This window comes from Bos indicus x Bos taurus, chromosome 6, assembly GCF_003369695.1.
Source record: "Bos indicus x Bos taurus breed Angus x Brahman F1 hybrid chromosome 6, Bos_hybrid_MaternalHap_v2.0, whole genome shotgun sequence".
NCBI classification, from domain to species: Eukaryota; Metazoa; Chordata; class Mammalia; order Artiodactyla; family Bovidae; genus Bos; species Bos indicus x Bos taurus.
The window spans coordinates 60,113,284-60,136,809 of record NC_040081.1 but is presented as its reverse complement, the minus strand read 5'-3'; the positions used below and the strand labels follow the sequence as shown (position 1 = coordinate 60,136,809).

The 23,526-nt window shown below is 40.2% G+C and overlaps 1 protein-coding gene across 17 annotated transcripts in view; it reads left to right on the top strand.

Annotated features, from left to right (window-relative positions):
* The window catches only part of APBB2 (amyloid beta precursor protein binding family B member 2), a 384,146-nt gene that overhangs the window by 127,537 nt on the left and 233,083 nt on the right, over positions 1-23,526 (top strand). For 15 of the 17 annotated variants that reach the window (XM_027544336.1, XM_027544347.1, XM_027544349.1 and 12 more), the window contains one exon: positions 16,735-16,854. The exons of the other annotated variants lie outside the window; for them this stretch is intronic. The gene's annotated coding sequence lies outside the window, so the exon portion shown is untranslated. The remainder of the gene's footprint in view (positions 1-16,734; positions 16,855-23,526) is intronic. 17 annotated transcript variants of the gene reach the window in all.

Genomic DNA, 23,526 nt, shown 5'->3' with positions numbered 1-23,526 from the left:
TGTATACTAGGCTTAATAATATGGCAGAGATGGGTCCCCTTTGACCCGTCCAACCTCTTGTCCTTCACATGAAGTCTCTCTGGGGGCCTGTGGCCCAGTGTTCATCAGTGCTCCACGGGTCGTGTGTCTGCAGTCTGTTGAGTCCCTGCTGGCAGCAGGCGTGTCACATGCCTCATTCCTCGTCCATGTCTACTACAGACTGCTGTGTTTGTAGTAAATGTTGGAGGATTGGTTTTCATTTGACTTGCTTTCAGTTACAGTTTTTCCAAATGAGCAACAGTGTTTCACCATTTTATACTTTCTTTAGAATGTCACTGGTTTAGTTTACACTGTGTGATATTGATTTATTCAATGCCATTTTAATTATATCTTGCCATATTTGTTGTTGGGACTTCCCTGTAGCTCAGATGGTAAAGAATTTGCCTGCAGTGCAGGAGATCTGGGTTCGATCCCTGGATCGGGAAGATCCTGTGGAGGAGGGCATGGCAACTCATTACAATATTCTTGCCTGAAGAATCCCGTGGACCAGAGGAGCCTGGCAGACTACATACAGTCTGTGGGGTCGCAAAGAGTTGGACATGACTGAGCGACTAACACCACCATATTTGTTAAAAAATTTAGATTAAGAAGGTATTTGAGAGATTATATAATCATAGAGAGATCTTTTTTAAAAAAAGTATATTTATTTTCAGCTATGCTGGGCCTTTGTTGCTGCATGGGCTTTCCTCTAGTTGCAGTGAGCAGGGGCTTGCGGTGCACGGGCTTCTCACTGCGGTGGCTTCTCTTATTGCAAATCATGGGTTCCAGGTGAAGAGCTTCAGTAATTGAGGTACCTGGGTTCCTCACTTGCAGTCTCCAGGCTCTAGAGCAAAGGCTCGGTAGTAGTGGCACAAGGGCCTAATTGCTGCACAGCATGTCGAGGTCTTCCCAGGCCAGGAATTGAACCATGTCTGCTGCCTTGGCAGGCGAATTCCTATCCACTGTACCACCAGGGAAGCTCTATATAGAGATTCTTACAGTAAAAGTTAAAAAAAAAAAAAAAGTGCTACTTAATGATGGTTGAAAGCATAACCTACACAGGATGAAATAGAACCCCTCATTTCTGGATGGTCTCTTAAGCCATTGGAGAAGGGGAAGAACAAAGAAACACTTCTGTATACCTAAATATTAATTCAGGGTTTGGACACAGTGGGTTTTGGAAATAGCAGAGTTTCACCGTTTTGAAATTCATTAGCTAGCTATGAATTTGCCTCCTTTATATTATGCATCAGAAGCTGACCCTTATTTCAAATTTTCTCAAAAAAGTAGTCGTGGAAAAAGCTTTTGAGACTGGTTTCTTGGAATCCCGCTGCCTTTCTCTTTTGATTTCTGAAACTGAAGGAGCAGGATTGTGCTTTGTTCTGTACAGAGCTGTGGTGATTAGATTGCATATTTACTCTGATACATACACATGTTGCCGTGTGGCATCACTGTCCATTGTAATCCCAAAGAAAAACAGGGAGTGGGGAGACAGCGAGGCGGTTGATCTGGGATTGACTAAAATAAATTTATCTCAGCTTTTCAAAACACTGCATGAGCACAATATAATTCACTTGGACAACTGTGGAATGAAACTCTTGTTTTAGCAGCCATTAGATATTTCATGGGAACTGACGGCACAGGAGAATTTATGGTAAAGATGCTTTGGCAGTTGAGAGAATTTGAGGTAGCATTTACATCACCAACTGAAATACAGTTAATTTTTTTCCAAGGTGACCTTATATCCTAACTTCTGTGACTGAGGAATTGATCTCTTGGCAAGTCTTTGTGAAATAACACCACAGAAAGGAAAGTTATGTGCGTACATCAGGCTTTGCATTTATTTTGTAAGCTTTCTTTACAGGGTGGGTATAATCTTGTTCTGTACAATTAACAAAAACTGTAGCTATACTTTGTCTTGAAGCACTTCCTCATTTTCCAAAAACAATGCCCACCACACAAAGAGGCTTTCTTTCTTTGCATCCACATTTCTGTTAATGTCATCAATGCATTTGACTCTCTTATGAGGCCCTTTTGGTCAGATCAACAGTTCATTCCAATCTATCTATCTTAACTTCTAGCTTCATCTGCAAAATTTGTGTGGTTAGCCCGACACACATGCAGATAAATTGCCTAGGGTTCAGCCTTCTCAGTCTTGGGACTAAATATGCTGCAGCAGGCTGAGCTGATGGATGTAGCTTTTCAGCAATATTGATGTTTCTACCGTTGAGTATAAATCTTTGCATGCCTTGGTTTGCATTTTCATATTCATGTGCAGTTCTTGACCACTGGTTTTCAAACGGCTTCATCTCTCAGAAAGCTCTGTGTTGAGTAGAAAGACAAAGAAAATTGTTCTACCTCACCCACTGCTCTTCTGCCCACTCACAACAACAAAAATCATGAGCACAAGTCTTTTGCCAAATGTGAGTAGTGACAATTCACAAACTGATTACATTCTCATGGCTTAATGTAAAGTCAGCTTGTGATTTTGTACTTGGAGTGTGTTTTCTAGTGGGAGAAAACAAAGAATAGATGAGCCCATTGAAACTTTTAACCCATAACATTCCAGCAGTACAGTTTTATTTGTAACTTAAAGCTTAACCTTCCCCCATGTTTCCCCGTGGAAAAATGTCCTTAATTCTGCTTTAGTATCATAAGGAACATAAATGTTTCATTCTTAACTTCAGTAGATGGTTACCTATCTCCACCTGTGTATTCTGGGGCAGTGTATCAGGCAGGGTTCTTAGATAGATGCAGTAGAGACTGGCTGAAGGGTTTACACAGGAAAGTAATTTGTTGAGAAGATAGTGGGTAGTTTCTAGAACTGCTGGAAGTTGGGAACAGGATGGAGCAATTAGACACTACACAGCCAGATTCATACCCAAGGTTATATGCTATGATTAGTTCAATGCAGGGTGGACTCGATCACAGATCCTGAACACAGGCTCATGCTAGTTTACACTGACCACACCACTGGGGCCAGACTTTTGCTACCAGATCTGTCGCCTTACCTGCCTCTGGGCACTAGATGTTGTTGCTGTTGCCCTCACCCGTGATAATTTACTCCTGCCTCTGGGTCCAGCTCTCAGTGCAGAGCTGGCCAAAACTAGGTCCCATGCCTTAGCTGCAAGGGAGTCCAGGAAGGTCCAGCCATTTTTGTCTCTATGTTGAAAGGTGTGTCTCTTCAATACTCATATGATGAGAAATTTCTCAAATATAGGAAGAGAGTTCTGATGTTGAACATTCTCCATCCTTCTTCCCTCTGTAAGGACAAATCTTCACTATAAGAAAGCACAGTAGGGTCTCTGGTAGATAAGGAGTGGACAACCTGTTTATCCACTTGCAATTGTGGTTAATGACTCTATGATCACAAAGATGGAGGAGCCCCCCTTGTGCCCTGGTATCCAGGGAGCTTTCACCACGTGTTGACAATCTATGTGTAATTGATCTCTCATGCAGTGCTCCTTACTAGTTCAAGGTGAAATGCACTCAATTGAATTTTTTATCAATTTGGTTAACTAGGAGGAGACTAAGATTATCTGTTTTTTTAAAATTTATAGTATAAAGTGAAACTTCACATCATCAATTTGTGTTTGATTAGGTGGTTTATATATTTTATTCATAACTTTATACCCTTTTAAAAATGTATTTTTTGTGTGAAGTAATATTGGGTTGGCCAAAAAGTTCATTTGGGTTTTCCATTAGATCATATAAGAAAACCTGAACTAACTTTTTGATCATCCTAGTACATGTATATAGGTTACAAGTTCCTGCTTGTGTATTTGCTCTATCATTTCCTGTTTCTCAGAAGCAACTGCTTTCAATTCAGTTAGCATTTCTTCTGACATTTACTTCCATGTAGCTAATATCTTTATATTGATATTTCTTGATTTTTTTTCATTTTTAGACATTAAATATTGAGTTTCTATTAAGGAAGAGAAGGAGTTAGCTTTCTTTTATACTCCTTCCCTTAAATACCTGCTTCTCACTCTCTGAGATAGTTGTATCTCCATCAATATTTTCCATAGCTGAGTTATGCAGTGGCTTTGTTTTCTTTTTTGTACAGTATGTTTAAAAAAATCTTTGTTTTTTTTTTTTTTTTTTGGCTTTCCATTCTATTTATGTGCTACTTATTCATCCCCAAATTCTCAAATAAGGTCAAACGCAACGGCTTGGCTCTCACTTCTTGTGTGTGTGTGTGACGTTTTTCCGGGAGCCTTCTGTTTGCCTGCTCCCTTTTGGACTGTTTGCTCTTGAGGCCTTATGCACAGCTGTTGACCTGGAATTTTCCTTTACTACCATGTTGGGAATTCTTGATTGACCTGTTTACTGAATAGCATCTCTCCTGGTTTCCTTTTTCTTTGGGGGGAGGCACATTGCCCACTTGCTTCTTGAGAGAGAAGAGTGTATATGATGTAATTTTTTTGTGATCTGGCATGTGTGAAGATATCACTTAGTCTCTCCTCACATATGATTGATACAGAATTTAAAGTTGGAAATGATTTTCCCCGAGACTTTTGGAGTCCTTGCTTCATTTTCTTCTACTTCCAAATTTGCTCTTGAATTGTTGGATGCTTTTCTGAGTCTGGTTATTTTATATGTGACTTTTTTTTTGATGTAGGGGGTAGCTTGTAGAGTCTTTTACATTTAATCCCCTAATGTTTCATATAACATGCCTTGGTGTGTAACTTTTTTCATCCATGGTGATCATTTTTGCGGGAGGTAGTGGATGGTAATTTTCTTACCACTGTTTTCTGTATTCTCTTTTCTGAAACTTACTTGTCAGACACACTGGAACTTTTGTATTTTCCCTCCAACTTCCTTATTGTTTTAAAAAAAAATTCCTGACCTCTATCCTTCTCTGATTTTTTTTGTTGTTGTTGTTCTACTCTTGGGGCACACTTATCTCTATTATCTTCTATCCCCTATAATTTTTAATTTCTGTGATCATAATATTAATTTCCAGTAACTCTTTCTTGTTCTCACAATATTTCTGTTTTATAGCATCTTATTTTTTTTATTTATGGGTGCAAATATCTTTTTAATAATGGATATGAAGTGTTTTCCTGCTCCCAGAATTGACCCTCTTTCCTCCTGAAGCTCCTGTCTGTCATGTTAGACTCTTCATCACATGTCCAGTGATCATTTGCTGTCATTTTTATTTATGTGAAGGCTCTGTATGCATGAAGAAGTGGGCAGGCTTCCTCTCACGTCACCTTGGAACCTTACTTACCATAGGATGATTTTCTGTTTTCAGAAGCCCCCTTTCTCTCTGATTTTGGTAACTGTAGATCTCTTCTTGGGCTGGTTAGAAATCCAGCAAAGAAAGTTATTTCCATTTGGAGTGTATGCTTTTGCTCAGTCCTGTATTTCAGAATGGTACCTCCACTCAGTCACCCTTCCTTGTGGTCCTGAGTCCCGACCTTCTCAGGTAGAAGGAGAGAAAGCTGGCAAGTTTCATGGCTCAGGATGGATCTGGAGGTTTGCTCCTTAAGATGTCCTACAAGCGGTTCTCCAGTTGTCACTGCTACCTCCACGCTGCCTTCTCCATTCATGCCCCCACTTTATTATTTTTTTTTTTTGATTTTTGGATCTTTTGTTATTTCAACTTTATTGAGGTATATTTCATATACAGTTATAAGATTTTAAAAGTGTACATCATGGTATTTTGATACACATTTACATTTTAAAAGGATTTCCCTGATGTAGTTAATTAACACATCCATTACTTCACATATTTTTCTTTTTTCTTTTTTTTTCGGTGAGAACATTTAAGTTTTGTTCTCTTAGCAAATTTCAGTTATACAATACAGTGTTTTCAACTCCAGTCACCATGTAATTCATTTTATAACTGAAAATTTGCACTCTTTTACCAACTTCTCCCCATTTCTCCTATCTCCAGCTTTTGACAACCTGATTTCTAATCTATGAGTTTGACTTCTTTTTTTTAGATTTTACATATAATGATACCTGTAGTATTTGTCTTTGGCTTGTTTTTTTTTTTTTTCCTTTTTAAAAAAAATTTTTTTTTAAATTTTATTTTATTTTTAAACTTTACAATATTGTATTAGTTTTGCCAAACATCGAAATGAATCCACCACAGGTATACCCGTGCTCCCCATCCTGAACCCTCCTCCCTCCTCCCTCCCCTACCCTCCCTCCGGGTCGTCCCAGTGCACCAGCCCCAAGCATCCAGTATTGTGCTTCGAACCTGGACTGGCGACTCGTTTCATACATGCCATTCTCCCAAATCTTCCCACCCTCTCCCTCTCCCACAGAGTCCATAAGACTGATCTATACATCAGTGTCTCTTTTGCTGTCTCGTACACAGGGTTATTGTTACCATCTTTCTAAATTCCATATATATGCGTTAGTATACTGTATTGGTGTTTTTCTTTCTGGCTTACTTCACTCTGTATAATAGGTTCCAGTTTCATCCACCTCATTAGAACTGATTCAAATGTATTCTTTTTAATGGCTGAGTAATACTCCATTGTGTATATGTACCACAGCTTTCTTATCCATTCATCTGCTGATGGGCATCTAGGTTGCTTCCATGTCCTGGCTATTATAAACAGTGCTGCGATGAACATTGGGGTACATGTGTCTCTTTCCCTTCTGGTTTCCTTGGTGTGTATGCCCAGCAGTGGGATTGCTGGATCATAAGGCAGTTCTATTTCCAGTTTTTTAAGGAATCTCCACACTGTTGTCCGTAGTGGCTGTACTAGTTTGCATTCCCACCAACAGTGTAAGAGGGTTCCCTTTTCTCCACACCCTCTCCAGCATTTATTGCTTGCAGACTTTTGGATTGCACCCATTCTGCCTGGCGTGAAATGGTACCTCATAGTGGTTTTGATTTGCATTTCTCTGATAATGAGTGATGTTGAGCATCTTTTCATGTGTTTGTTAGCCATCTGTATGTCTTCTTTGGAGAAATGCCTGTTTAGTTCTTTGGCCCATTTTTTGATTGGGTCATTTATTTTTCTGGAGTTGAGCTGTAGGAGTTGCTTGTGTATTTTTGAGATGAGTTGCTTGTCAGTTGCTTCATTTGCTATTATTTTCTCCCATTCTGAAGGCTGTCTTTTCACCTTGCTAATAGTTTCCTTTGATATGCAGAAGCTTTTAAGTTTAATTAGGTCCCATTTGTTTGTTTTTGCTTTTATTTCCAATATTCTGGGAGGTGGGTCATAGAGGATCCTGCTGTGATGTATGTCAGAGAGTGTTTTGCCTATGTTCTCCTCTAGGAGTTTTATAGTTTCTGGTCTTATGTTTAGATCTTTAATCCATTTTGAGTTTATTTTTGTGTATGGTGTTAGAAAGTGTTCTAGTTTCATTCTTTTACAAGTGGTTGACCAGTTTTCCCAGCACCACTTGTTAAAGAGATTGTCTTTTCTCCATTGTGTATTCTTGCCTCCTTTGTCAAAGATAAGGTGTCCATATGTGCGTGGATTTATCTCTGGGCTTTCTATTTTGTTCCACTGATCAATATTTCTGTCTTTGTGCCAGTACCATACTGTCTTGATAACTGTGCATGCCCCCACTTTAGATGTAACTGTGCCTGGACTAGTACTTTTCTGGGGGTCTGTGCCCCACATTGGCTGGCTTCTTCCTGTCAGTTCTACCAGTACACATTTAGTTTTGTCTGTTCCTCTTTGAAAATTCACTCATCATTAGCTCATCTGCTTTCCATTTTCCAAAAATTTTTTCCATCAATTTTCCCCTCTTCCATTCTCCTGTGAGTCTATCCGTGACTCTTATTTAGTGGAATCTGGAGGGAAGGTAGTTAAGAACATAATTGTAATCCACCACTCAATCCTGAAAATCCCTAATCATTAACTTCTCAAGTTTGGTTTTTCTACCTGGATACATGGTTGTCCAGTCCATTAAAGAAGAGTTAATTTGGTTATTCTAGGATGGATTCCATTTACTATATGTTTGTTTCATTCAAGGATTGTTACTCACAATGTCAAAATTGAAATAAGTGTCATCCTTTCTTGATTTGAGTACATACTAGGAGAAAGGGTCAGCTATTTCTTAGGTATAATTCCAAGTCAGACCTCAAACCTGTTCACAAGAATAGCATACAATTTACAGTATTTCAAAGAAATGACTTTCATCCCCTTGGGCTTTCCACGGCTATAATCCCAGTTGGGTCACACTTTCTTAAATCCCCTACTAGTTTGACTTGAGTCATGTCCAAGCTGGCAAAAAACTCTTTTCTCAGGAGCATTTTATGTAGCAGTCCCAGGAATATTTTATGGGCTTCCAGGTGGCTCAAGTGGTAAAGAATCCACCTGCTGCTGCTAGAGACACAGGTTCTATCCCTGTGTTGTGGAGATGCCCTGGAGGAGGAAATGGCAACTCACTCCAGTATTCTTGCCTGGGGAATCCCAAGGACAAAGGAGCCTGGTGGGCTACAGTCCATGGGGTCGCAAAGAGTTGGACGTGCACTCATGTGTGCATGGGTATGCACGCACACACAAACACACACATACACACAGAGAGACAGGTATATTCTGTAGGATACTGAGTTTTCATAAAACGTATCTATAGATTTTATAGATGATTGTCAGACCATAATATCCTTCTTTATTCTTAGGATAAAATCTCAGAATATCCCTTGCAAAATGTAGAAGATTTCATAATGTGCAAAGGCTTATGTTATTGACCTTGTAAACACCACAGCAGAATCAGGGCCAAATATGACCTCTCTTTCAACTTTTTCCTCATATTTTATTAGTTCCCCAGTTTTAAAACATTAAACATTTTTTTTAAAGTTGTTAATATATTAATGTATGTCAAGAATTACTGTAAGATTACTATGGACCTTATTGAACCATTGTTAAGCCAAGAGGAAGCCAATTCAAACTTTAAAGGTTTTTGTATCCTGTAGGGTTTGAATGAAGATAGGGGAATCTGATCTGATTCCCAACCTAGAGTTTGCCAAATCCTTTTTTTTTTCTTTTTTTTTTTTAAGAAAAATGTTGTTTACCTTCACTTGGTAGAATTAATGCTTTTCTGTTTCAGACACCTCATGTTCTTTGTTGACAAATCAAGATTGAGAGTATGCAGAGCTTCTGAGAGGAAACATTCCTAGTTGAAGGTTCCTGTTTTCATCATGATCAGTAAAGAGTGCCAGGCATCTGCTTTGTGCTAAAGCTTACTAGAAGTGTTGCTGCCTCCGGAGCAACAGGCAGGAAGTACTTCTGCCCTTAAAACCAAAAATAGATGCTCTTTCTCATTATCATAGCTTAAAAGATCATCTTTTTTAATGAGATGGGTGCATCCCTTGTGGTTTTCACAGATTTAATGATCAGATTATTTAATGCAGAGCTTGGAGAAAAATAGGTCTGGTGAGACAGACAGTGGAAATTTTCCTGAAAGTTAAAGCAACATCAACTTTGTTCTTTTTCTTTCCATAAATCTTTTTACTATTTCTTTTCTCTTTTATTTTTTATTTACTATTTTTCATGGTACTTAAAGAAATTTTCCTGTCTTATGTTAACATGTTAGTACATGTTAACATGTACTAACATGTTACATAATTTTCACTCTACTTTAACTTCAAAAGATCATCACTAAGGAAAAAAAATTATTTGCAAGAAGATTTAGATGTGTCACTATTTAAGTATACTGTATATAGTCTAAGTTGCTGTAGACAACTCTATTGTATGTTAATGTGTTGGCAGTCAGAAGGAGAGAAATGGCTTCTTTACTGATTTTACGAAGTTCTGTTTGTGTTTTGAAAAGTGGAGCAAAGGGAAATAAAGAGAAGAAAGAATAAGGGAAATAAAGATAATGTATATGAAAGTGCCTTGTAAATTGCTAAATAACATAAAGATGGTAGTTACTATTATTGCAGTGACATAACTTCCAGTGAGAAAGCAAAGATTTAATAAAGAAAAATGGGAAAGGGGGAAAAGAAATCATTTGAATTAAGAAAAAGTTAAGAAAAAAAGTGGGAATATCATAATGCTGGGGGGGCAGAGTTTTATAATCTGTTTTTTTTAACCTGAAAATTCAATAATACTTGTACTTACTGTTTAAACAGTAATGTTGAAAACATTTTATTAACAGGGGCTTCCCTATAGCTCAGAGGGTAAAGAATCTGACTGCAATGCAGGAGACGCAGGTTCGATCCCTGGGTCAGGAAGATCCCCTGGAGAAGGAAATGGCAACCCACTCCAGTATTCTTGCCTGGAGAATTCCATGGACAGAGGAGCCTGGCCGGCTACAGTCTATGGGATTGCAAAGAGTCAGACACGACTAAGCAACTAACACATACAAAGAAAGGTTGTTGAAAATAATTTGGGAAGAAGATCTTATCATATGAGGTGGTGAGAGTTGGATAGAAACCACCAGGCAGATGACTTTCTCAGCTCTAAAGATCTATGTGTCATAGGGCATTAGGTACTGTGTTTCCATTTAATTAAGGTTTAATTTACATTTGCTTATACTGTCTAAGCCTTTCATTTGTTGTTCCTCATACCTTTGCAAGATAGGTATCATTAACCCATTTTACAAATGGGTGTAGAAGGCTAATTGACTTGCCTGCAGCTACTTATCTAGTGGCAAAGCCCTCTCTTCTCCAGGTTTTGAGTTTATTTACACATTTCCACAGATACTTCACATCAGAGCAGTTGATTTAGTTGTGTTCCTGGATGTTCAGCTTACTAAATGTCTCTAAAGGAAGTCCTTGTTAAATAACCATGTGTGTGTGTGTGTTACTTAGTCGCTAAATCGTGTCCGACTCTTTGCGACCTTATGGACTGTAGCCCACCAGGCTCCTCTGTCCACAGAATTCTCCAGGCAAGAATACTGGAGTAGGTTGCCATTCCCTTCTCCAGGGGATCTACCCAACTCAGGGATTGAACCCAGGTGTTCTGCATTGCAGGCAGATTCTTTACTACCAAGCCACCTGAGAAGCGTCATGGCAACTGTAGGAGGTAAATATTGCTATTATTTCCATCTTATAATATCCATCTTATGGATGAGCAAACTGAGGCATGGTCACTTACTAATAACACCCCAGGGCACATTTTGGGTTTGGCTATGTTTGTACTAAATGACTTCCTGTGAGTCTTAAGGAATAGGAGTTGAATTCTATAAGAACCAAGGAATAAACAAAAAAGACATCTTGGCTGCCCAAGTATGGGTTCAGAATGTGAACTGTGTCCTTCAGAGCTTATGTGAAACTTGGTATTTTAAGTTTTAGTTCTCTGAGGCTTTTAAATTTTATTTGGTTTCCAAACTCAGCTGACTTGAGGAAGGGAAAGATTGATACTTGAACAGTAATGAAACTCACCTCCTGATAGCAGGGGAGAGGAGATAACCAAACTTGGCAGGCAAAACATCTCCCAAAATGTTGCATTTGTGACCTTTGAGGGGAGGAGCAGACATCCCTCTGTGCCTGGAAAGGTGGTTTTGCCACTGGCCAGACCACTGACCACTGGCGCTTGTCAGTCGGTTACCAGCAGCACCCACATAGAGCCAGCCTTTCATCCTGTCCCTTTGTCCCATCCATTCATCTTCCACTCAGCCTGACTCCACTTAGCCCTAGACCTGGATCTGTGACTCAGATTTCACCTTTGGGTCTCCTTTTCCTTGGTGTTTGAATTTCAGCAGCCTCTTCCTTTTGGTTCCCAGAATGTCCTGTTGCTTTGGTAGGAACTCCCCATCCAGTTCATGCTGGTAGAAATTGAACATCTGCTTAGTATCCACAGGGCTCCCGTCTTTTCCTCAGTCAATATTTCTCATGTTCTAATAGAGCAAGATAATTGATAGTCATATTGATGATTCTGTGCCACCAGAGACTAATCATTTTCTGGACTCTCTGAGAAGGCATTATCTTTTAGGGAAAAAAAAAAAAAATCCAATATGATTGAAATGAAACCCGTTTTATTACTTAGATGGGTCGCCCTTTAGCTATTATGAAAATCTTCATCATAATCATGTCTTACTCCTTGAGGTTTCTAAAAAGCAGAAATTATACAGTATTATAATGCAGGGTGACACCAGAGAATTATGAGTTACAGAATTTAGCATAAGCAACTTTCTAGTAGCTTGAACCCGCTTTCATAGCAAAAAAGATGTTACATTGAACAAAGCCCTTTAGGAAAATATTTCGCTTACAAATTTGTCTTTTAGGGCAATAGCAGCAAGTACTTAAGTAGAGTGTAGAGTGATTATGTTATCATAAAATAGTTAGAAAGGGAGATAGCAGAACAAGTGCTTGTTGACATAGAATGTTTATTTTGGAGAGAATTCTTGGCATTTTTGCCCCATGTCAGCATAATAAGAATTTGGGGGAGAGAAGGGAAGCGTTAATGTATTTGTTGAGGATTAATGTCCCTGTAGAGAGCATTTGTGTTAGTGAATATATTATGGATAGTATCATAAATATAGTAATTAAAAAGTTGCACACTAAACACTTTGTGTACTGGCATAAATATTCCTTTCCTCTCCTTGGTGGCTTGCATTCAAGTGAATAGTGTATTGTTCATCTTGGTCTCCTGGATTCTTTTTTCTCTTTTTGAATAATTAATGTATTTTTGGCTGTGCAGGCTTTTCTCTAGTTGCTGTGAGGAGGGGCGACTCTCTAGTTGCGGTGCTCTGGTTTCTCATTGCGGTGGCTTCTTGTTGCAGGCTCTAGGGTACTCAGACTTCAGTAGTTGCAGCGCAAGGGCTCAGTAATTGTGGCTTGTGGGCTCCAGAGCACAGGCTCTTTCATTGTGGTCATGGGTTTAGTTGCTCCACAGCATGTGGGATCTTCCTGGAACAGGGATCGAACCCATGTCTCCTGCATTGACAGGTGGATTCTTCACCACTGACCCACCAGGGAAGCCCTGGTCTCCTAGATCCTTAATCAAGAATAGAAAAAAGATGGTAATGTTCTAGATCTGTTTGCTTCTCTATATATTGCTGTTCAAATGGGCAGAAACAGTCAGTGTTCCAGGACCGAGTTACTGAGTGATTTTTTTAACAGTTCAGAAGCACAGAGTGCATACTAACAGACAAAACAACCACCTACAATTCCTTACTCTAGGGAACTTTGTCCTTAAAGTTGTCTCCAGACAATACTACAGTGTGCTTCTTGTCATGTGTGAAATGTGTTCACTGTGATCGGTGATACCTCGGAGCTTATGTGCCGTAAAAGAAGTGAGATGATGAATAATACAAATCCATGTCAGGATCAGAATTTTTAAGGAAGCGAGACTTGATTATCTCATTAGGATCTGTTGCCCCAGTGGGTTGAAGCTGAGCGGGTGGCTGTGTGAGTGAGCAGTAGGAGGAGAAGCACCCTGCTGTTAAGAGTAATGATGTTCTGTCCTTCTCACTGAAGGATAACAAAGAAGGCAGATGTAAAGTGGGCAATTTCTATTTCTTTGTGTGCACAAAATGTTTGCACCTACTTATTTTCCCTTTTAAGAGGCATATTGTTTTTCATGATTTCTGAACTCTCTTACTTACACAATATTTATTTATGAGTTCATAAAGAGTTTCTTCTATGGAGAGGAAAGTGAGTGCGATTGAAAGCGATTTGCAGCTTGGCTCTGACATCAGGGTGGGAAAAGAAGGAATAGAAAGAGTAATTCTGTCCTCACCATTTAATTGGCCTCTTTATCTCCTGGTTGTGAGAACTCTTCACTTATATATTGGTTTATTGATTGATTCCATATTTATGGACTGCTTGCTATATTCCCTGTGCCCCAGGGATGCAGAGATGAATGACACAGTCCATAGGCATCTCATGGCTCCGTAACCTTCTCTGTTCTGGCTGACTTTAAGGATAATCATGTGTTTATCTGCAATTCTGATATTCTGTCATCCTCCAACGATGGCCGGTAGATATGGTCACGTAACCAAAACGGACTAGTTCCGGAGCGGCCTTGGAGTTTGTGAGATCACAAAGGTTGCTTGGAGAACAGAAAAGCTACTTTATAAGGTGTTTTCCATCGCATTAGACTTTCTAATGAACCTTGCTACACTTGGCATTGTTGGAGCTCTTTTCAAGAGCCAAGCTACTCCACCCACTTCCAGACTTGCCAGAAGCTGAGGTGGGAGCGTGGGCAAGAGACTGGAGCAGGGTGACATCTTAAGGGACATTTCACTAGGAAATCACGGGCAGGTGCCACTGCCAGCGCCAGCCTCCTCCTCTTGCCTTTTCTTTCAGATGCCATGACTTCATTCTCATTACATTAGTCTGAATGGAAGCATCTTAAGAAGCCTGTAAGATAGTGGGTCGTGGTTTCGCTTAATGAAACTATGTGTAAATCTTTGGAAAGCTTGGCGCTGAGATAAAAAATCATTTTAAGAGGTGAATTCATCTGAATCTTTTGCTCGTGTGCTGTTTCTTTTAGTACTACTAGGTTCTGCTGTGGGTGTGCTGATCTTGCAAATGCCCCTTCCTGTCTTGATTTGTACTGGCTATGTTTATTTACCTTAAAACAGGGTTAGACTACTTTAATTTTAGAGGATAGCCCAATATCAAGATTTTCAGGATCTGTGGCATCAAACCATTTGTGTGTCAACTTATTCTTCGCAAAGAGACATGGCAACTATTTTGTCTACAATGTTGATGTCATTTGGTCCATTGCCTCTAATATCCCACCAATGCTGTTACCTTCAAACTTACCATAACCAGACTTGTTTTATTCCTTTAGTTCTACTATTCTTCTAATGTCAGAGGGTTGTGGATTCCGCTTCCTCTTAAGGTCAGCTCTTTCATTTGTCATCCTAACCCTTTTACCCACCTTCTTTGGGTCATTATCCTGTTCTTATCTCTCCCTCTTGAACGCTCACCCTTTCTCTCTCTACTGATTCCTTCAGCTAATCAATCGACTTCCATTAGCACCAGTCTCTTCCAACAACTGCTCATTCTCCTTTCTCTTCTCTCACTTGCTCTCTTATCTCTGCCTCCACCACCTCAATGAAACCACCTTCAATCAAGGGGGCCCATGGCTGCTGAAGTGTCAAATCCAAAGCTGTATTTTTCATTTCTTGTCTTTAATCATCTCATTGTCTTCCGTGGTACCTCTCTGACTGTCTTCTTTGGTCTTTTTCACAAGGTCTTTTTCCTCTCCCTATTATTGTGTTCTCTAGGCTTCTGCTTTTAGCACTAAGCCTCCAGTTGTCTCCCTCTACCCATATTCCCTCAGTGATCTCACCTGCTAATCTAATTTCTGCTACTTTCTATGTAATAACCACTTTTATGTTCTGCTCAGGTTTCTTTGCCAACCTTCACACTCAAGAATATCTGGAAGTGCTCACCCAAATCTTCTACATCTCAGTTTCTAATGCACCAAACTAAACCCACTGTCTTCCTTATTAAACTCGTTCATTCACTAGTATTCTTTACCTCTATTGTCGCTGTCATCCACCCACATGGAGTCAAGTACCATGTTGTTCTGCTTTTAGCATCTGGATGTTTCAAGTACTAACTCTTCTCCCCTTTTTCCTTCACCACCTACCTCCATGCCCTAATCTTACCCGTTCCTCTCCTACCTGACAACCAAACTGGCCCTACTGGTCTCCTTGCCTCTGCTCTGCCCTCGGTGAATCCATCCAGAAAGTAATGAATCTGAAACTCAGATCTGATCCCTCAGTGGCTCTCTGCAGCCAGTTCAAAGGTTTTGAATTTGTATACAAGGGTGCGGTCTGGCTCCAGCTTCTTTCCTGGCTTCACCCTGGAGAGTCTAGCAACACTGAGTTATGCTATGCAGTTTCTTACTTCTGCCTTTTCCGTTGTCCGGTCTCCCACTCCCAGCTTGGCTGAGTCCTACTCAGCCTGAGGACATGCTAGGCTCCCTTGTATTTGAAAGTCTTCCCTGCTTCTGTATTTCTGGGCTGCTTGCCATGAATCTGAGTCACTGTGTGCATCCCACTGCCCTTTGGGGATCATTTGTGTGTGTTTCTCGGTCCCAATAGACTTTGCTTTCCTTAAAGACAGAGACAGTGTCTTATCTCTGTAGCTCTCGAGCCTGGCACTGTGCTTCACATATAGGAGGTGTCCAATGAATGATTTTTAAGTGAAAAATTGATAAGGACATTGAATCAATTTGTCTACAAAACTGGGCAAAAGTAATTCATGCAGAGTAGTACCTTTACAAGGGGGCATGAAGTAGGGCTTCTGGGGTCCTGATAATGTTCTGGGTTTTGATCTGGTGTTCAGTTTAAGAAAATTCATTGAGCTGTCCATGTGTGGTATGTGTCATTTTCTGTATGTTTTACTTCAATGAAAAGTTTTTAAAAATTGGATATTTTTTTTTGCTCAATACAGAAAATCTCATGTCTCCTTTCAAGCTTTTCAAGTTTTTATAGGGTATGAGTTTAGATGTCACAACAAAGAGCCAGGCTAGTGCTATTCCTTGATGTGAAGGAAGAGTGAGATGAGAAAGCGTCAGTGTGGGTGGGGTCATCTCGTTTTCTCAAGAGGGCCAGTGAGGGCCAGCACTGATGGACAGACTTGTGGTCACCTGTACTTCTGTCACACTCAGTAGAGGGCCCACATGCTAATTATCAGCATGCTCTGGGCCTTCCGGCAGTGGCAGGGAGACTTCATCTTGGATGTGACCATGAATAATTCATCAACCTGGTTATCTGGAAATTTGTGGTCATCATTAGCATTTTAATGAAAAAAAAAAATGCAATCATTATCCTAAATCTTTTATTTTTTTCTCTTTTTTTTTTTTTCTTTTTGTCTCCCTCCTATAACAGCTTAACCATCTCAGTCTTTCCTGAGTACTTGGAAACTGCCGGGGTCCCTGACAATGTGCTGACTGGTCGTCGCTATGGGCAGACGGTACCCAGAGGCTCACTGTCATCCAGGCAGCTCATGTACGTATGGGATTTGTCTCTCTCTTTTTTTAACCCCCTTTAATTTTCCGTGTAGAATATAGCAGGGTACTGAACTGGTGAAGGTTTATAAGATATACATGAGAGTATTCAGAAATGCAGGAGAATGGATTGCTCTAGGGTAAGTTTTTAATATTGAATGATGGAAAATGTTACCTAAATTAGGATTTTTATGAATCAGTGGCCCTATAAGACAGACCAGAAGTGTGTATCAGCAGTTTCTCTTTTCTGTTTCAGTATATCCACTTACACATAGGTTTTGTTTTTTTTTCTGCTTGTTTGTTGAAGCTTTCCTTTTTCATTGCAATATATAACATTTGAAACAATAGCAATGCCATAAATTAGAAACACTTCCCAGTGACTTAAAAAATACCTTTGAAATAAAAAAATTCATGGACCTGGAAGAGGTCCTCACGGTATGTCACTGTTGAATACATGTTGGCGAGAGAGTTCCCAACTCTAATATCTTACCATTCTCCACAGGAGGAAAGTGTTGATTCCCCCAGTGATGACTTACTGTGTCTCACAACAGTTCCCTTTTTCCAGTATTAGTCTTTTGGGAATGTCCACAAATGCAGCCTTTTCCTGTTTGATCCCACTCTGATTAACTTAGTAGAAACATGGTCGTTGCGCATTTAATGATCTCTTATTTCTATAAAGTATAGTCTGTCTCAGACTTATTTTTTGCCCCCTTTAGTCTCTAAACCTTAGGCCAGCTCTTTAGGTATTTACTTTTTTTTTTTTTTGCATCCTTTGGACCTCTGGAGTTTTGGCTTCAAATCAGGGATGTGTTTTGGGCAATTCCTTGGAGTGCTTGTGCTCCCCATCCTTCTGTAGTTATGTTTATTCATAGTCACCCTTAAGCCCCATTTCCTTCTACATTTCCTTTTTTTTTTTTTTTTGCCTTCATAGAAAAGTTAGAACCACCCTCAACCCTTCCCCCAGACAATTGCTTCTAAAATAAGCCAGGTCATTAGAAGAAGTAGCGGAAGGGAGAGCTGACAGCAGAGTTGGGGCTCAGACCAAGCACACCAGCGTTAAAGCCACTGGGTGGGAGCAATGGCCTTTACACATCCACTTTCGTATCCTTCAAGGGCATCACTGTATTACCCTAAAATTAGCGATTTTCATAGTGAACATAATCAGAAAAAGTTTACCCTTGTGATACTGTAAAATGGAGATTGGCAAAGGGTGGCGCTTGAGTCAAATCCAGCCCATTCCTGTTTTTGTAGGGACTAACAAGGGTTTTTATATTTTTGAATGGCTACCTGCCTAATCTCTGTTTTTGCTTCTTGGCCCTCAGAGCCTAAAATATCTACAATTTGACCTGTTAAGAAAAAATGTTGCCTATCTCTGCCATAGAAATATTTTGAAGGCATGTACTACTATTGAACCATATGAAATTGTTAATATTCAGCTGTTTTGGACCTACAAAAATGCTGATTGCTTATGTGATGGTTTAGTTGCCACATCATGTCTGACTCTGTGACCCCATGAATTATAGCCCACCAGGCTCCTCTGGCCATGGAATTCTCCAGGCAAGAATACTGAAGTAGGTAACCATTCCCTTTTCCAGAGGATCTTCCCCACCCAGGGACTGAACCTAGGTCTCCTGCACTGCAGGCAGATTCTTTACCAACTGAGCCACGAGGGAAGCCTATGATTGCTTATGGTTCAGTCTGATATATTTCGAGGAAATTCTTCCTTTAAAATGGTTAAAATTTTAAAATGTGGGTTCTTGGGGCAGAAGAAGTGAATTACCTTAGGAAATTCACAAGTGTTGACCTGCTCATTTGGGCCAAGCCCAAGAGGGTGTGAGCCAGGCCTCGAGGACCATCAGTGTGCTGGGCCCCGGACTGCTTGCCTGCCCTGGCTCTCTTGCCCTCCCTTCTCTCCCACTCACAGTTGTGGACACTTCCTCCCTTTCTTAAGGAATTGCCATTTAAAAAGTTTCAACAGTATTAGGCACATACGATTATTTCTTTTGGCCTTCTCTCCTTGACTTCCTCTGTTCTCAGCAATGAAAGACATGGATTTTGTTTGTTCTTTTACTCTGTGCCACTCGCTGTATCATGAAATTGCTAGAAATTCTTCGCTTCAAGGGGGATATGCTTTGAAAAGTTCATATTATCATCCTCACTTCACAGATGAGAAAACTGAGGCTTGAAGCAACAGAGTAACTCGACAGGGCAGAGTTGCAGTTTGAGCCCAGATTTACTGCCTTCTGCTTGTGTTCTTTCCTCCCGCCAGACTTTCTAGTGACCTGGTCATCACTTGGGTGATCACTTATTTAGATATTGTCCACTTGTCTGTTCTCCACACCATATCTTTCAGTAATATGGTCTTAGAAGCCTAAAAGATTCAGCATCAAATGATGCTGGTATCTGTCTCAAATCTCCTTTTCTTATCCATTATTTGAACCCAGTAATTACAGGTAATCTGAAGGCCCTAAGAGAGAACTTCAGATAGAAAGAGTATAATAATATAGAAACAGCGCTTTAAAAATCATGCAAGTAATATATGTTTAATATAGAAATTTTTTATTTAATTTTTATTTTATATTGGAAGATAGTTGTTCTACAGTGTTGTGTTAGATTCTGGTGTACAGCAAAGTGAATCAGTTATACATATACATAAATCCATTCTTTTTCAGATTCTTTTCCCATGTAGGTAATTATAGAACATTGCATAGAGTTCCCTGTGCTCTACAGTATTATCTATTTTATATATAGCAGCATGTTCGACTGAAGCAATTTAGCAGCAGCATGTTTGTATTGATTATTTTATATATAGTAGTGTGTATGTGTTCCACTACTCTTGCCTGGAAAATCCCATGGATGGAGGAGCCTGGTGGGCTGCAGTCCATGGGGTCACTAAGAGTCGGACATGACTGAGTGACTTCCCTTTCACTTTTCACTTTCATGCGTTAGAGAAGGAAATGGCAACCCACTCCAGTGTTCTTGCCTGGAGAATCCCAGGGACGGGGGAGCCTGGTGAGCTGCCGTCTATGGGGTCGCACAGAATCGGACACGACTGAAGTGACTTAGCAGCAGCAGCAGTATGTATGTGTTAATCCCAAATTCCTAATTTATCCCTCCCCCGCATCTTTCCCCTTTGGTAACTATAAGTTTGTTTTCTAAGTCTGTGAGTCTGTTCAGTTCAGTTCAGTCACTCAGTCGTGTCCGACTCTTTTCGACCCCATGAATTGCAGCACTGTTTTGTAAATAAGTCATTTGTACCAAATTTTTAGGTTCCATATATAAGTGATATATGATGTTTGTCTTTGTCTGACTAACTTCACTTAGCATGATAGGTTCATCCATGTTGTTGCAAATGGCATTATTTCATTCTTTTTTTTATAGCTGAGTAATGCATGGGTGCTTAGTTGTGTCCAAATCTTTGTGACCCTGTGAATTGCAGTCCACCAGACTCCTCTGTCCATGGAAGTTTCCAGACAAGAATACTGGAGTAGGTTGCCATTTCCTTCTCCAGGGGATGCTCTCAACCCAGGGATCAAACCCCTACCTCTTGCAACTCCTGCATTGGTAGGCAGATTCTTTGCCATTTCGCCAGCTGGGAAGCTCATGGCTGAGTAATATTCCATTGTATATATGCATCATGTCTTCTTTAGCCATTCCTGTGCTGATGGACATTTTTGTTTCCATGTCTTGGCTATTGTAAATAGTTCTGCAGTGAACTTTGGGGTGCATGTATCTTTTAGAATTAGGGTTTTCTCTAGTTATATGCCCTGAAGTGGGATTGCTGGATCATATAGTAACTCTGCTGCTGCTGCTACTGCTGCTAAGTCGCTTCGTGTCCGACTCTGTGCAACCCCATAGACGGCAGCCCACCAGGCTCCTCCGCCCATGGGATTCTCCAGGCAAGAACACTGGAGTGGGTTGCCATTGCCTTAAGTCTTCAAAGCTTCAGCTTTCTCCACTGACTCTGATTTCCATTTTCAGTTCTGGCCCAGGGATTTATTTCTCATGATTTTGACTTGTTTTCTTTGTACTTAAAAAGTTGTTAGATCTTATTCAGTTTTTTCATGTATTTGAAATAGGCAGTCTTTTTTTTTTTGTCATCTTTGCTTACCATATTGACTATAAACTTTACCGCTGCAGTCTGATTAAAGGATTTTTAAGCCTTTTGAATCATCTGATTATAATCCCTATTTCCTTAGAACTTTAAATAGAAGTAGGAGTTAAATAAATATTACTTCAGCGGATGGGTGTTCTGCAGATCCTTTTACTGAGTTGCCTTGTACCTGAGTAACCACACTTGTGTAGTTTAGTGAGCTGCAATCTCAATGATGGACACCTCATTCTTCGTGGAATACCACTTTCCGTGCACAGCTCGAAATCAGTAGGTTAGGCTGTAGATTGTCAGATGTTATGTGAACCAAAGCTGTGAAATTGTTTTATGAGGCCTGTCTCCTAGCAGTATTTTTAGGTTATTTATAAATATGGAAACATATTTCATGTCCTAGTAAGTAAGGGTCTATCTTGACTTTACGAGTAATAAAGAAAGGTTACTTCTATATATTTATCTTTCTCTGAAGAAGAATTGTCCAAACTTCAGTCGTCCAAGTTAAAAATCCTTTCTTTGTAGGTATTTTTCTTTTTTAAAAATCCTTCTCTAATCTGTTTCTTCCAAGCTAGAGATTTGAGGTCTTGTTTTGTTGTCATAAAAAAAAGTTCTCCTTTCACAAGGATGCTGTGGATCTAGTGCTTTCCTCTGCAGGAACAGGGAGAAGGGAATGAAGTAGCCTCATGTCAGGTCTTCAGTGGTAGGAGTCAACATCCTGGAAGGAAGCCCACTTGGCGTCTGTGTTGGTTGCAGAAGGAGACTCTGAAAAACATGGCAGAATAGTTCTTGGAGAGCTGAGTGTGCGTCCCATTTCTCTTTCCAAACACTAGCTTTCTTGCAGCAAGGGGAACCTGTTGGTAGAGTGTAGTGAGTACCTGCATGTCTAGGATAACTGTAGGGGTTCTGAGCAGCCTTTTCCTCACACCCCATGTGAAGAGGATTGGGTTGGTGGGGATGGATAGCCTTCCGGCCAAGTGGGCAGGCTTTGACTCAGGGAGAGATAAGAAGGGTGTGTTATCCTTGGGGAGGTGGCCACAGCACTCTGCTAGGGGAGTAACTGGGTGAAAATGTCCCAGCCAGACTGGGGCATTAAGACCCATCTTATGGGAGCTTCTGGAAAGGAAAGAAGAGAAATAAGCAACTTTATGGGGCAATTTTGAAGCCAAAGCAAATAGAATTGTTTTTCCAGGTTTCTTGGACATTTGCTCATTTGTGCAAATTTGACATTGTTCTTTGGGGAAGTGAACTTGGGTGAACTGAATGACGGTCATGAAAACCAGAAATTCTAATGAAACCCATAGAATTCTGAAAGGAATGACTTGGTATATATCAGACTCACAAGATAGGTCAGTTTGTTGTTAGCATCTGTACCTTCTAGACCTTCCTTGTATGAGAATGTGGGTGGATGGATGGATAGATAATAGAGTATATAGAAATAGAAACTAGCAAGCTATTTGAATAGTCTGTTAAGAATGTTTTGTTAAAGCTATGTTTAGACTTTTTAGTCATTTTCTCTCTCTCAGTTTTATGGAAAATACTTAAATCCACGGGCTTACTCTTGATTTCTCCTTTGAGTTCTTTCTTGGGACTGTCCAATTATGAGAAGAAAAACAGTTGATCCCCGTCTCTTAGAGTACAAGAACATTCCTCAAAAAGCTTAAGTTACATATTGCTCATTTGGAGTTTGATACCAATAAATCCACCATGACTTGGCTAAATCATGCATATCTGCTACCATCTTATCCTTGTGACTGGGGCTTGGTTAGGGGTAAAGAGGGCTTCCTGAACATCAGCAGATAGAAGAGTTTTTTGTTTTTAAAGTCACTGTTTTTCACGCTGGAGGGTCCAATTTAAGCAAAACTTTGTCACTCAGTTGTGTCCAACTGTTTGCAGCCCCCTGGACTGCAGCCCCCTAGGTTCCTTTGGCCATGGGATTCATCATCCAAGTATACTCGAGTGGGTAGCCATTTACTTCTCCAGGGACTCTTCCAGACCCAAGGATGGAACCTGGGTCTCCCGTGTTATAGGCAAATTCTTTAGCATCTGAGTCACCAAAGTAGACTTCTCTTTTTTTTTTCCTGGTTGAGTGACAGAGTGGAGTTAAGACTGGACAGGTGATCAGAGCCAGTCAACAGATGCACTGATGCTACACCTGCTGTACTCGTAAATGCTGTGCTGGCTTTTCTGGAGGGTTGAGAAGAGTTACATATGGTCCTTAAAGAGTTGATGTTTTCATAGGCAGACATGACTAAAGGTAGTAACTGCATCAGGTAGACTCAAATTGTGTGATGTAGCAATTTAGAGGAGAGGAAGGCTAGTAAAGATATGTGTAATCAGTGAAGTTCAAGATCTAAAAATCAAATGTAGAGAACATCTTTCTCCGATCAGACAGAAAGGTTTGGGAATAGGTCTGATTCTGATCATGTAGATGGCAGAGCAGCTATGGGATTGCGGGTGCCATGGGTGGCATTTGAAGGGCATGTGAAATGGGATATCGTCACACAGTACAGGTCCATTGGAGTGCATAGCCTGGTGAGAACAAAGCACGTTCATAATAATGCCTATTTT